Raw genomic sequence first — 15,215 nt, 5'->3', positions numbered from 1 at the left:
TTCCAGTGTCAATGTTGTAGTGAAGTCTGAAGCCAGCCTTAATTTTTTCCCATCATAGGTGATTTGATTTTTTACAAAAAGCCCAAAATAGTCTTTATTTCTCTTTAATATCCAGCACATTTTCTAATTTCAGCATTGATTTTCTGTATCAAATGTTCCTGGGATATGGTGAGCCTATCAAGTTGTGGTTTGGAGGCTTTTTAAAAATAAAATTTTCTTGGATTATATTTTTGAAGAATTTTTTCTTTCATTTGTTTGCTACCCTTCAGGGATGTCAATTTTGCATAAGTTAAATCTCTGTCATCTCCCAATCTGTCATTTTTTCTCTAATCCTCTTTAAAAGTCAACCTCATTAGGGAACAATTTATACGCAAGAAAATGCACACATTTTAACTGTATAGATGAATGAATCTTGATAAAGATATACATCTGTATAATCACTACCACAATAAAAATATTTTCATTATCCTAAAAAGTTCCTTTTTGCCCCTTCTCAATCAATTGCCCTGCTCCCAGCCTCACACCACCACTGATCTGCTTTTTATCACTATAGATTAGACATGTCTTTCCTAAAGTTTCATAAAAATTGAATCACATAATACTTACTCTTTTACATCTGGTCTCTCAGTATAATGCTTTTATTACATTGATCTAGTTTGTTGCATATATCAGTAGGTTTGTTCATTTTTTAATTCTGAGTAGTATTCCTTTTTATAAATATACCACCACGGGGGTGGAGCCAAGATGGCCGAATAGGAACAGCTCCGGTCTCCAGCTCCCAGCCCCAGCGACACAGAAGACGGGTGATTTCTGCATTTCTGCTTGAGGTACCGGTTTCATCTCACTAGGGAGTGCCTAACAGTGGGTTCAGGACAGTCGGTGAAGCGCACTGTGCGCGAGCCGAAGCAGGGCGAGGCATTGCCTCACTCGGGAAGCGCAAGGGGTCAGGGAGTTCCCTTTCCTAGTCAAAGAAAGGGGAAACAGACGGCACCTGGAATATCGGGTCAGTCCCGTCCTAATACTGCGCTTTTCCAACGGGCCTGGAAAACGGCACACTAGGAGATTGTGTCCCACACCTGGCTCGGAGGGTCCTATGCCCACAGAGTCTCGCTGATTGCTAGCAAAGCAGTCTGAGATCACGCTGCAAGGCGGCAGCGAGGCTGGGGGAGGGGCGCCCGCCATTGCCCAGGCTTGCTTAGGTAAACAAAGCAGCCAGGAAGCTCGAACTGGGTGGAGCCCACCACAGCTCAAGGAGGCCTGCCTGCCTCTGTAGGCTCCACCTCTGGGGGCAGGGCACAGACAACCAAAAACTCAGCGAGAACCTCCACAGCCTTAAATGTCCCTGTCTGACTGACAGCTTTGAAGAGAGTAGTGGTTCTCCCAGCACGCAGCTGGAGATCTGAGAACGGACAGACTGCCTCCTAAAGTGGGTCCCTCACCCATGAGCAGCCTAACTGGGAGGCACCCCCCCACTAGGGACAGACTGACACCTCATTCAACCGGGTACTCCTCTGAGACAAAACTTTCAGAGGAACTATCAGACAGCTGAATTTGTGGTCTCACGAAAATCCGCTGTTCTGCAGCCACCGGTGCTGACACCCAGCCAAACAGGGTCTGGAGTGGACCTCTAGTAAACTCCAACAGACCTGCAGCTGAGGGTCTTGTCTGGTAGAAGGAAAATTAACAAACAGAAAGGACATCCACACCAAAAACCCATCTGTACATCACCATCATCGAAGACAAAAAGTAGACAAAACCACAAAGATGGGGAAAAAACAGACCAAAAAAACTGGAAACTCTAAAAAACAGAGCACCTCTCCTCCTCCAAAGGAACGCAGTTCCTCACCAGCAACGGAACAAAGCTGGATGGAGGATGACTTTGATGAGTTGAGAGAAGAAGGCTTCAGACGATCAAACTACTCTGAGCTACGAGAGGAAATTCAAAACAATAGCAAAGAAGTTAAAAACTTTGAAAAAAAGTTAGAAGAATGGATAACTAGAATAACCAATGGAGAGAAGGGCTTAAAGGAGATGATGGAGCTGAAAGCCAAGTTTCGAGAACTACGCGAAGAATGCAGAAGCCTCAGTAGCAGATGCGATCAACTGGAAGAAAGGGTATCGCTGATAGAAGATGAAATGAATGAAATGAAGAGAGAAGGGAAGTTTAGAGAAAAAAGAATAAAAAGAAATGAACAAAGCCTCCAAGAAATTTGGGACTATGTGAAAAGACCAAACCTACGTCTGATTGGTGTACCTGAAAATGATGGGGAGAATGGAACCAAGTTGGAAAACACTCTGCAAGATATTATCCAGGAGAACTTCCCCAATCTAGCAAGTCAGGCCAGCATTCAGATTCAGGAAATACAGAGAACGCCACAAAGATACTCCTCGAGAAGGGCAACTCCAAGACACATAATTGTCAGATTCACCAAAGTTGAAATGAAGGAAAAAATGTTAAGGGCAGCCAGAGAGAAAGGTCGGGTTACCCACAAAGGGAAGCCCATCAGACTAACAGCTCATCTCTCAGCAGAAACTCTACAAGCCAGAAGAGAGTGGGGGCCGATATTCAACATTCTTAAAGAAAAGAATTTTCAACCCAGAATTTCCTATCCCGCCAAACTAAGCTTCATAAGTGAAGGAGAAATAAAATACTTTACAGACAAGCAAACGCTGAGTGATTTTGTCACCACCAGGCCTGCCCTAAAAGAGCTCCTGAAGGAAGCACTAAACATGGAAAGGAACAACCGGTACCAGCCCCTGCAAAAACATGCCAAATTGTAAAGACCATCGAGGCTAGGAAGAAACTGCATCAACTAACGAGCAAAATAACCAACTAACATCATAATGACAGGATCAGATTCACACATAACAATATTAACTTTAAATGTAAATGGGCTAAATGCTCCCATTAAAAGACACAGACTGGCAAACTGGATAAGAAGTCAGGCCCCATCAGTGTGCTGTATTCAGGAAACCCATCTCACATGCAGAGACACACATAGACTCAAAATAAAGGGATGGAGGAAGATCTATCAAGGAAATGGAAAACAAAAAAAGGCAGAGGTTGCAATCCTAGTCTCTGATAAAATAGACTTTAAACCAACAAAGATCAAAAGAGACAAAGAAGGCCATTACATAATGGTAAAGGGATCAATTCAACAAGAAGAGCTAACTATCCTAAATATATATGCACCCAACACAGGAGCACCCAGATTCATAAAGCAAGTCCTGAGTGACCTACAAAGGGACTTAAACTCCCACACAATAATAATGGGAGATTTTAACACCCCACTGTCAGCATTAGACAGATCAACGAGACAGAAAGTTAACAAGGATATCCAGGAATTGAACTCAGCTCTACATAAACTGGACCTAATAGACATCTATAGAACTCTCCACCCCAAATCAACAGAATATACATTTTTTTCAGCACCACACCACACCTATTCCAAAATTGACCACATAGTTGGAAGTAAAGCTCTTCTCAGCAAATGTAAAAGAACAGAGATTATAACAAACTGTCTCTCAGACCACAGTGCAATCAAACTAGAACTCAGGATTAAGAAACTCAGTCAAAACCGCTCAACTACATGGAAACTGAACAACCTGCTCCTGAATGACTATTGGGTACATAATGAAATGAAGGCAGAAATAAAGATGTTCTTTGAAACCAACGAGAACAAAGACACAACATACCAGAATCTCTGGGACACGTTCAAAGCAGTGTGTAGAGGGAAATTTATAGCACTAAATGCCCACAAGAGAAAGCAGGAAAGATCCAAAATTGACACCCTAACATCACAATTAAAAGAACTAGAAAAGCAAGAGCAAACACATTCAAAAGCTAGCAGAAGGCTAGAAATAACTAAAATCAGAGCAGAACTGAAGGAAATAGAGACACAAAAAACCCTTCAAAAAATTAATGAATCCAGGAGCTGGTTTTTTGAAAAGATCAACAAAATTGATAGACCGCTAGCAAGACTAATAAAGAAGAAAAGAGAGAAGAATCAAATAGATGCAATAAAAAATGAAAAAGGGGATATCACCACCGATCCCACAGAAATACAATCTACCATCAGAGAATACTACAAACACCTCTATGCAAATAAACTAGAAAATCTAGAAGAAATGGATAAATTCCTCGACAAATACACCCTCCCAAGACTAAACCAGGAAGAAGTTGAATCTCTGAACAGACCAATAACAGGTTCTGAAATTGTGGCAATAATCAATAGCTTACCAACCAAAAAGAGTCCAGGACCTGATGGATTCACAGCCGAATTCTACCAGAGGTACAAGGAGGAACTGGTACCATTCCTTCTGAAACTATTCCAATCGATAGAAAAAGAGGGAATCCTCCCTAACACATTTTACGAAGCCAGCATCGTCCTGATACCAAAACCTGGCAGAGACATAACCAAAAAAGAGAATTTCAGACCAATATCCTTGATGAACATTGATGCAAAAATCCTCCATAAAATACTGGCAAACCGAATCCAGCAGCACATCAAAAAGCTTATCCACCATGATCAAGTGGGCTTCATCCCTGGGATGCAAGGCTGGTTCAACATACGCAAATCAATAAATGTAATCCAGCATATAAACAGAACCAAAGACAAAAACCACATGATTATCTCAATAGATGCAGAAAAGGCCTTTGACAAAATTCAACAACCCTTCATGATAAAAACTCTCAATAAATTAGGTATTGATGGGATGTATCTCAAAATAATAAGAGCTATCTACAACAAACCCACAGCCAATATCATACTGAATGGGCAAAAACTGGAAGCATTCCCTCTGAAAACTGGCACAAGACAGGGATGCCCTCTCTCACCGCTCCTATTCAACATAGTGCTGGAAGTTCTGGCCAGAGCAATCAGGCAGGAGAAGGAAATAAAGGGTATTCAATTAGGAAAAGAGGAAGTCAAATTGTCCCTGTTTGCAGATGACATGATTGTATATCTAGAAAACCCCATTGTCTCAGCCCAAAATCTCCTTAAGCTGATTAGCAACTTCAGCAAAGTCTCAGGATACAAAATTAATGTACAAAAATCACAAGCATTCTTGTACACCAATAACAGACAAACAGAGAGCCAAATCATGAGTGAACTCCCATTCACAATTGCTTCAAAGAGAATAAAATACCTAGGAATCCAACTTACAAGGGATGTGAAGGACCTCTTCAAGGAGAACTACAAACCACTGCTCAATGAAATAAAAGAGGATACAAACAAATGGAAGAACATTCCATGCTCATGGGTTGGAAGAATCAATATCGTGAAAATGGCCATACTGCCCAAGGTAATTTATAGATTCAATGCCATCCCCATCAAGCTACCAATGACTTTCTTCACAGAATTGGAAAAAACTACTTTAAAGTTCATATGGAACCAAAAAAGAGCCCGCATCGCCAAGTCAATCCTAAGCCAAAAGAACAAAGCTGGAGGCATCACGCTACCTGACTTTAAACTATACTACAAGGCTACAGTAACCAAAACAGCATGGTACTGGTACCACAACAGAGACATAGATCAATGGAACAGAACAGAGCCCTCAGAAATCATGCCGCATAGCTACAACTATCTGATCTTTGACAAACCTGACAAAAACAAGCAATGGGGAAAGGATTCCCTATTTAATAAATGGTGCTGGGAAAACTGGCTAGCCATATGTAGAAAGCTGCAACTGGATCCCTTCCTTACACCTTATACAAAAATTAATTCAAGATGGATTAAAGACTTATATGTTAGACCTAAAACCATTAAAATCCTACAAGAAAACCTAGGCAATACCATTCAGGACATAGGCGTGGGCAAGGACTTCATGTCTAAAACACCAAAAGTAATGGCAACAAAAGCCAAAATCGACAAATGGGATCTCATTAAACTAAAGAGCTTCTGCACAGCAAAAGAAACTATCATCAGAGTGAACAGGCAACCTACACAATGGGAGAAAATTTTTGCAATCTACTCATCTGACAAAGGGCTAATATCCAGAATCTACAATGAACTCAAACAAATTTACAAGAAAAAAACAAACAACCCCATCAAAAAGTGGGCAGAGGACATGAACAGACACTTCTCAAAAGAAGACATTTATGCAGCCAAAAAACACATGAAGAAATGCTCCTCATCACTGGCCATCAGAGAAATGCAAATCAAAACCACAGTGAGATACCATCTCACACCAGTTAGAATGGCCATCATTAAAAAATCAGGAAACAACAGGTGCTGGAGAGGATGTGGAGAAATAGGAACACTTTTACACTGTTGGTGGGACTGTAAACTAGTTCAACCATTGTGGAAGTCAGTGTGGCGATTCCTCAGGGATCTAGAACTAGAAATACCGTTTGACCCAGCCATCCCATTACTGGGTATATACCCAAAGGACTATAAATCATGCTGCTATAAAGACACATGCACACGTATGTTTATTGCGGCACTATTCACAATAGCAAAGAGTTGGAACCAACCCAAATGTCCAACAACGATAGACTGGATTAAGAAAATGTGGCACATAAACACCATGGAATACTATGCAGCCATAAAAAATGATGAGTTCGTGTCCTTTGTAGGGACATGGATGAAACTGGAAAACATCATTCTCAGTAAACTATCGCAAGGACAAAAAACCAAACACCGCATGTTCTCACTCATAGGTGGGAATTGAACAATGAGAACTCATGGACACAGGAAGGGGAACATCACGCTCCGGGGACTGTTGTGGGGTGGGGGGAGGGGGGAGGCACAGCATTAGGAGATACACCTAATGCTAAATGACGAGTTAATGGGTGCAGGAAATCAACATGGCACATGGATACATATGTAACAAACCTGCACATTGTGCACATGTACCCTAAAACCCTAAAGTATAATAAAAAAAAAAAAAAAAAAATATATACCACAACTTGTTTAGCCATTTTTATCTATTGGGTGGTTACTAGTTTTGGGCTATTATAAGTAAAACTCATATGAATGTTTTGGTACAAATCTTTGTGTGTACATATGCTTTCATATCTTTTTTTTTTTTTTTTTTTTTGAGACAGAGTCTCACTCTGTCCCCCAGGCCAGAGTGCAGTGGCGCAATCTCGGCTCACTGCAAGCTCCGCCTCCCGGGTTCAGGCCATTCTCCTGCCTCAGCCTCCTGAGTAGCTGGGACTACAGGTGCATGCTGCCACGCCTGGCTAATTTTTTGTATTTTTAGTAGAGACGGGGTTTCACCGTGTTAGCCAGGATGGTCTCGATCTCCTGATCTCGTGATCCACCCGCCTCGGCCTCCCAAAGTGCTGGGATTACAGGCATGAGCCACTGCGCCCGGCCTGCTTTCATATCTTTTGGATAAATACCTTGAAGTGAAATTGCTGGGTCATATTGTAATTGCATATATAACTTTATAGGAAACCATCAAACAGCTTTCCAAAGACGGATTTTTACACTCCCTTTTACACTCCCATCAGCAATGTATGAGAGTTCCAATGTCCCTATATCATCACTAACACCATCAATTGGAATTGTCATATTAAAACATTTTAGTTATTCTAATGGTTATATTGGTATCTCATTGTGGTTTTTTAATTTTAGCATTCAAAATTGTTTCATTTATTATTTTACTGCCATACATGATTAAATTTCAGTTTAAATTATTCACTTTCTGTAATTTTTAAAGATAAACCTTTTATTCCAGAACAGCTTAAATTTACAAAACAATTACAAAGATCATATAAAGTTCATATATACCTAATACCCAGTTCCCCTTATTATTAATATCTAACATTACTATGGTACACTTATTAATGAGCCAACATTGAACCATTAACTGAAGTCAATTCTTTATCCAGATTTCCTTAATATTTTCCTAATGACCTTTTTCTGTTCCAGAATCCCAGTCAAGATAACACATTACATGTAGTAGTCATGCCTCCTCAGGGTCCTCTAGGCTTGCTCTTGCCTCTGCCACTCCAACAGCGAGAAACCATATGCCATATGATTGCCACCATATGCCATCATTCACTTAATCACTCAACTGCAGTGTGTAGTGGTATCAGAATTGTTAACCTATAACTCCCTGGGGAAAACTGTACCAACTAGAGCAGTGGTCCCCAACCTTTTTGGCACCAGGGATCAGTTGTGTGGAAGACAATTTTTCCATAGACGGGAGTCGGGGACTGGTTTCAGGATGATTCAAGAGTGTTACATTTATCATTAGATTCTCATAAGAAGCATGCAAACCTCACATGTACACTTCACACTATGAGAATCTATGAGATTCTCTCCTACAAGAATCTAATGCTACCACTGATCTGACAGGAGGTAGAACTCAGGCAGTGACACTCACCCACCGCTCACCTCCTGCTGTGTGGCGTGGTTCCTAACAGGCCACAGACCAGTACCGGTCTGCAGACCAGGAGTTGGGAAGGACTGAACTAGGGTAAATGCTTATATACAGTTTCTTATGCTTTTAGTCTTACAAACTTGATTCACTTCCAAAGCTACTTAGGTCAGCGCCTTTCCCTACCTCCTTTAATGAGGTTGCGTTATACATTTGTAATACAGGTAGGTTTTTTTTTTTTGTCATATTCTACATTCCATCTTGGGATCCCTCAACCTCCCAATTTTTTTTTTTAAACTTTACATCCATTAAGGTTTATTCTTTGGGCTACAAAGTCCTATGGGTTTTAAACAAATGCACAGTATGTATTTTCCACTACAGTATCATATGGAATAATTTCTCCACCTAGGATGGAGGAAAAATCTCCCGTGCTTCACTTTTTCAACTTCCCTCCAAACCCCAGCAACCACTGATGTTTTTACCACTTCATTTTTACCAAAAATTGTTGCCTTTTCTAGACTCTTTCACTTAGCAATATATAATTAAGTTTCATCCATGTCTTTTTATGGCTTGATACATCATTTCTTTTTAATGTTGAATAATATTCCATTGCATGAAAGCATCTTAGTTTGAATGTTTATTCACCTATTGAAGGACATCTTGGTTGCTTCCATTTTTTGGCAATCACAAATAAAGCTGCTATAAACATTCGCATGTAGAATTTTTGTGTGTGCACGTTTTCAAATCAGTTAGGTAAATACCTAGCATCATGGTTGCTGAATTATTATATGGTAAAACTATGTTTAGTTTTGTAAGAAACTGCAAAACTGTTTTTCAAAGTGGCTATACCATTTTGCATTACCACCAGCAAGGCATGAGAGCTCCTCTTGCTTTGCATCATCATCAGCAATTTGTATTGTCAGTTTTTTGGACTTTTTTCATTCTATAGATGTGTAGTGGCATCTCACTGTTAATTTTTAATTTCCTATTGGCAAATGATGTTGAGCATCTTTTCATATGCTTATTTGCCACCTGTATGTCTTATTTGCTGAGATGTCTGTTCAGATCTTTTGGCCAGTTTTCACTAGTTCACCTTCACTATATAACTTCATGGTAATGAACATACCTTATAACAGAGTAGAGATTGCAACTCTGACTCGGACCGACAGAGCGGTGTGCTGAGGCTTGCGTCATGAATTTTAGCTCCAGATCAACTGCAAGAACAAACCAGCAATTCCAAGAGGACCCACAGACTCTCTGAGAAAAGCGGACTGCTCCTACAGGACCAGGGAGACTCCCCAAATACTGTGAGTGCCCCAACTGCGGAAGTGGGAAAGGGAGAGCCTCATCTCCCAAACACACACCCCCACTGGAGAAACTGAAGGTCTGTTTGCAGGAGAAATTTCCAACTGTACCTGGAGCTGAGTCAATTTAGAGAGCTGAGTGAAATACAGGGGTACAGGAAGCAGCAGAAAGGCCCTGGGAGCTTGCTGGATCCCCAAGCAGGCCATTCTTGCCTGGCACCACAGGGATCCATCAGGAAGGCAGCAGCCAGAGGAGTGGAGTGCAAGGGGAAACACTACAGGGAGAAGGAAATCTCCAGCTAACTTTGTAGCAATTTGAACTGGGCGAGAAGCCTCCTGGCCAGAACTTGGGGGACGGCGTGAATCTGTTGGGCAGACTCCACAGGTGGAGGAAGAACCAAGCCCCTTTCTTTCACAGCTGGGAGGTGGGCAGCCTGGGGCAAGTTCTCAAGCCCGGCTTGCCCACCACCTGGAAACAGATTCAGGGCTGTTAGAGGGGCATGGTAGGAGTGAGACCGGCCGTTCGGTTTGCATGGGAGCTGGGTGAGGGCTGTGACTGCTGGCTTTCCCCTACTTCCCTGATAACCTGCATGACTCAGCAGAGGCAGCCATAATCCTCCTAGGTACACAACTCCATTGACCTGGGCACCTCACCCCCCATCCCCCATAGCAGCCATAGCACCTAACCCTGCCACCACCTGATGGTCCTTCCCTACCCACCCTGGTAGCTGAAGACAAAGGGCATATAATCTTGGGGGTTGTAGGGCCCTACCCTCTGCTGGTTCCTCCCCATACTACCACAGCTGATTCTCTGGAAAGTGCCACCTCCCAGCAGGATGCCAAGCAGCACAAAAATAGAGCATTAAACCACCAAAGCTAAGAACCCTTATGGAGTCCATTGCACCCCCCTGCCACCTCCACCAGAACAGGCGCTGGTAACCACAGCTGAGAGACCCATAGATGGTTCACATCACAGAACTCTGTGCAGACAACCCCCAGTAACAGCCCAGAATTGGTTAGAATTGCTGGGTGGCTAAACCCAGAAGAGAGACAATAATCACTGCAGTTTGGCTCACAGGAAGCCACATCCACAGGAAAAGGGGGAGAGTACTACATCAAGGGAACACCCTGTAGGACAAAATAATCTGAACAACAGCCTTCAATCCTAGACCTTCTCTCAAACAGAGCCTACCCAAATGAGAAGGAACCAGAAAACCAACTCTGGTAATATGACAAAACAATGCTCTTTGGCACTCCCCCAAAAAATCACACTAGTTCACCAGCAATGGATCCAAACCAAGAAGAAATCCCTGATTTACTGAAAAAGGATTCAGGAGGTTAGTTATTAGGCTAATCAGGGAGGCACCAGAGAAAGGTGAAGCCCAATGCGAGGAAATCCAAAAAAACGATACAAGAAGTGAAGGGAGAAATAGTTAAAGAAATATATAGCTTAAAGAAAAAATAATTAAAAATTCAGGAAATATTGGACACATAGGCATGTAAAATGCTCTGGAAAGTCTCAGCAATAGAACTGAACAAGTAGAGGAAAGAAATTCAGAGCTTGAAGACAAGATCTTTGAATTAACCCAATCCAACAAAGATAAAGAAAAAAGAATTAAGAAAATATGAACAAAGCCTCTAAGAAGTCTGTGATTATGTTAAACAACCAAACCTAAGAATAATCTATGTTCGCAAGGAAGAAGAGAATTCTAAAACCTTGGAAAACATATTTAGGGGAGTAATCAAGGAAAATTTCCCGAGCCTTGTTAGAGACCTAGACATCCGAATACAAGAAGCACAAAGAACACCCGGGAAATTCATCACAAAAAGATCATCACCTAGGCACATTGTCGTGAGGTTATCCAAAGTTAAGACAAAGGAAAGAATCTTAAGAGCTGTCAGACAGAAGCACCAGGTAACCTATAAAGGAAAGCCTATTAGATTAACAGCAGATTTCTCAGCAGAAACCTTAAAAGCTAGAAAAGATTGGGGCTCTATCTTCAGCCTCCTCAAACAAAACAATTATCAGCCAAGAATTTTGTATCCAGTGAAATTAAGCATCATATATGAAGGAAAAATACAGTCTTTTTCAGACAAACAAATGCTGAGAGAATTTGCCACTACCAAGCCACCACTACAAGAACTGCTAAAAGGAGCTCTAAATCTGGAAACACATCAAAACAGAACCTCTTTAAAGCTTAATCACACAGGACCTATGAAACAAAAATACAAGTTAAAAAGCAAAAAAAAACCCAAAAAACAAAAAATAACAAAGTACACAGGCAACAAAGAGCACAGTGAATGCAATGGTATCTCACATCTCAATATTAACATTGAATGTAAATAGCCTAAATGCTCCACTTAAAAGATGCAGAACCGCAGAATGGATAAGAACTCACCAACCATCTGCTGCCTTCAGGAGACCCACCTAACAAGTAAGAACTCACATAAACTTAAAGTAAAGGAGTGGAAAAGGCATTTCATGCAAACGGACACCAAAAGTGAGCAAGGGTAGCTGTTCTTATATCAGACAAAACAAACTTTAAAGCAATAGCAGTTAAAAGAGACAAAGAGGGACATTATATAATGGTAAAAGGCCTTGTCCAACAGAAAATATCACAATCCTAAACCTATATACACCTGACACTGGAGCCCCCAGATTTATAAAACAATTACTAACAGACCTAAGAAATGAGATAGACAGCAACACAATAATAGTGGGGTGCTTCAATATTCTACTGACAGCACTAGACAGGTCATCAAGACAGAAAGTCAATGAAGATACAATGGATTTAAACTACACTTTGGAACAAATGGACTTAACAGAAATATACAGAACATTTCATCCAACAAGCACAGAATACACATTCTATTCAACAGTGCATGGAACTTTCTCCAAGATAGACCATATGATAGGCCATAAAATGAGCCTCAATAAATTTAAGAAAATTGAAATTATATCAGACACTCTCTCAGATCACAGTGGAATAAAACTGGAAATCAACTCCAAGAGGAACCTTCAAAACCATGCAAATACATGGAAATTAAATAACCTGCTCCTGAATGAACACTGGGTCAAAAACGAAATCAAGATGGAAATCGAAAAATTCTTCAAACTGAACAACAGTAATGACACAACCTATCAAAACCTCTGGGATATGGCAAAGGCAGTGCTGAGAGGAAAGTTCATAGCCCTAAACACCTACATCAAAAAGACTGAAAGAGCATGAGCTATCATTCTAAGGTCATACCTCAAGGAACTAGAGAAACAAGAACAAACCAAACCCAAACCCAGCAGAAAAAAGGAAATAACCAAGATTGAGCAGAACTAAATGAAATCGAAACAACAACAAAAAATACAAAAGATAAGTGAAACGAAAAGCTGATTCTTTGAATAGATAAATAAAATTGATAGACGACTAGCAAGATTAACCAAGAAAAGAAAAGAGAAAATCCAAATAACCTCATTAAGAAACGAAAGAGGAGATATTACAACTGACACCACTAAAATACAAAAGATTATTTAAGGCTACTATGAACACCTTTACGCACAAGAACTAGAAAACCTAGTAAGACATGGATAGATTCCTGGAAAAAATACAACCCTCTTAGCTTAAATTAGGAAGAATTACATACCCTGAACAGACCAATAATAAGCAGTGAGACTGAAATGCTAATTTAAAAATTACTAAAAAAAAGTCCAGGACCAGATGGATTCACAGCAGAATTCTACCAGACATTCAAAGAAGAATTGGTACCAATCCTTCTGACACTATTCCACAAGATAGAGAAAGAATGAACCCTCCCTAATTCATTCTATGAAGCCAGCATCACCCTAATAACCAGGAAAGGACATAACCAAAAAAGAAAACTACAGAATAATATCCTTGATGAAAACAGATGCTAAAATCCTTAACAAAATACTAGCTAACCAAATCCAACAACATGTCAAGAAGATAATCCACCATGATCAAGTGGGTTTCATACCAGGGATGCAGGGATGGTTTAACATATGCAAATCAATAAATGTGATACACCACATAAACAGAATTAAAAACAAAAATCACATGGTCATCTTAATAGGTGCCGAAAAAGCATTCAACAAAATTCAGCATCCTTTTATGATGAAAACTCTCAGCAAAATCAGCATACAAGGGACATACCTCAATGTAATAAAAGCCATCTATGACAAACCCACAGCCAACATAATACTGAATGGAGAAAAGTTGAAAGCATTCCCTCTGAGAACTGGAACAAGATAAGGATGCCCACTCTCACCACTCCTCTTCAACATAGTACTGGAAGTCCTAGTCAAAGCAATCAGACAAGAGAAAGAAATAAAGGGTATACAGATCAGTAAAGAGGAAGTCAAACTGTCGCTGTTTGCTGATGATATGCTTGTTTACCTTGAAAACTGTAAAGACTCCAAAAAGCTCCTAGAACTGATAAAAGAATTCAGCAAAGTTTCCAGATACAAGATTAATGTACACAAATCAGTAGCTCCTCTATACATCAGCAGCAACAAAGCGGAGAATCAAATCAAGAACTCAACCCCTTTTACAATAGCTGCAATAAAATAAAATAAAATACTTAGGAATATACCTAACCAAGGAGTTGAAAGACCTCTATGGGGAAAACTATGAAACACTGCTGAAAGAAAACATAGATGACACAACCAAATGGAAACACATCCCATGCTCATGGATGGGTAGAATCAATATTGTGAAAATGGCCATACTGTCAAAAGCAACCTACAAATTCAATGCAATCCCTACCAAAATACCATGATCATTCTTCACAGAATTAGAAAAAATAATTCAAAAATTCATATGGAATCAAGAAAGAGCCCATATAGCCAAAGCAAGACTAAGCAAAGAGAACAAATCTGGAGGCATCACACTACCTGATTTTAAACTATACTATAAGGCCATGGTCACCAAAACAGCATGGTACTGGTATAAAAATAGGCACATAGACCAATGGAACAGAATAGATAACCCAGAAATAAACCCGAATACTTACAGCCAATCAATCTTCGACAAAGCAAACAAAAACAAAGTGGGGAAATGACACCCTTTTCAACAAATGGTGCTGGGATAATTGGCTAGCCACATGTTGGAGAATGAAACTGTATCCTCTTCTCTCACCTTATACAAAAATCAACTCAAGATGGATTAAGGACTTAAATCTATGACCTATAAAAATTCTAGAAGATAACACTGGAAAAACCCTTCTAGTCATTGGCTTAGGCAATGATTTCATGACCAAGAACCCAAAAGCAAATGCAATAAAAACAAAGATAAATAGCTGGGACTTAATTAAACTAAAGAGCTTTTGCACAGCAAAAGGAACAGTCAGCAGAGTAAACAGACAACCCACAGTCTGGGACAAAATCTTCACAACCTATACATCTGACAAAGGACTAACATCCAAAATCTACAATGAACTCAAACAAATCAGTAAAAAAAAGGCAAACAATCCTATCAAACAGTGGGCTAAGGACGTGAACAGACAATTCTCAAAAGAAGATATACAAATGGCCAACAAACATATTTAAAAAATGCTCAACATTGGCTGGGT

General features: G+C 40.2%; 1 protein-coding gene across 2 annotated transcripts in view; it reads right to left on the bottom strand.

Moving 5' to 3' along the window:
- Positions 1-15,215, bottom strand: part of POLR3B (RNA polymerase III subunit B) — a 220,959-nt gene that overhangs the window by 36,674 nt on the left and 169,070 nt on the right. The window lies entirely within an intron of this gene.

This window comes from Symphalangus syndactylus, chromosome 13 (genome assembly GCF_028878055.3).
Source record: "Symphalangus syndactylus isolate Jambi chromosome 13, NHGRI_mSymSyn1-v2.1_pri, whole genome shotgun sequence".
NCBI lineage: Eukaryota > Metazoa > Chordata > Mammalia > Primates > Hylobatidae > Symphalangus > Symphalangus syndactylus.
The sequence above is the reverse complement of the archived record's forward strand: the minus strand, read 5'-3'. Positions and strand labels throughout refer to the sequence as shown.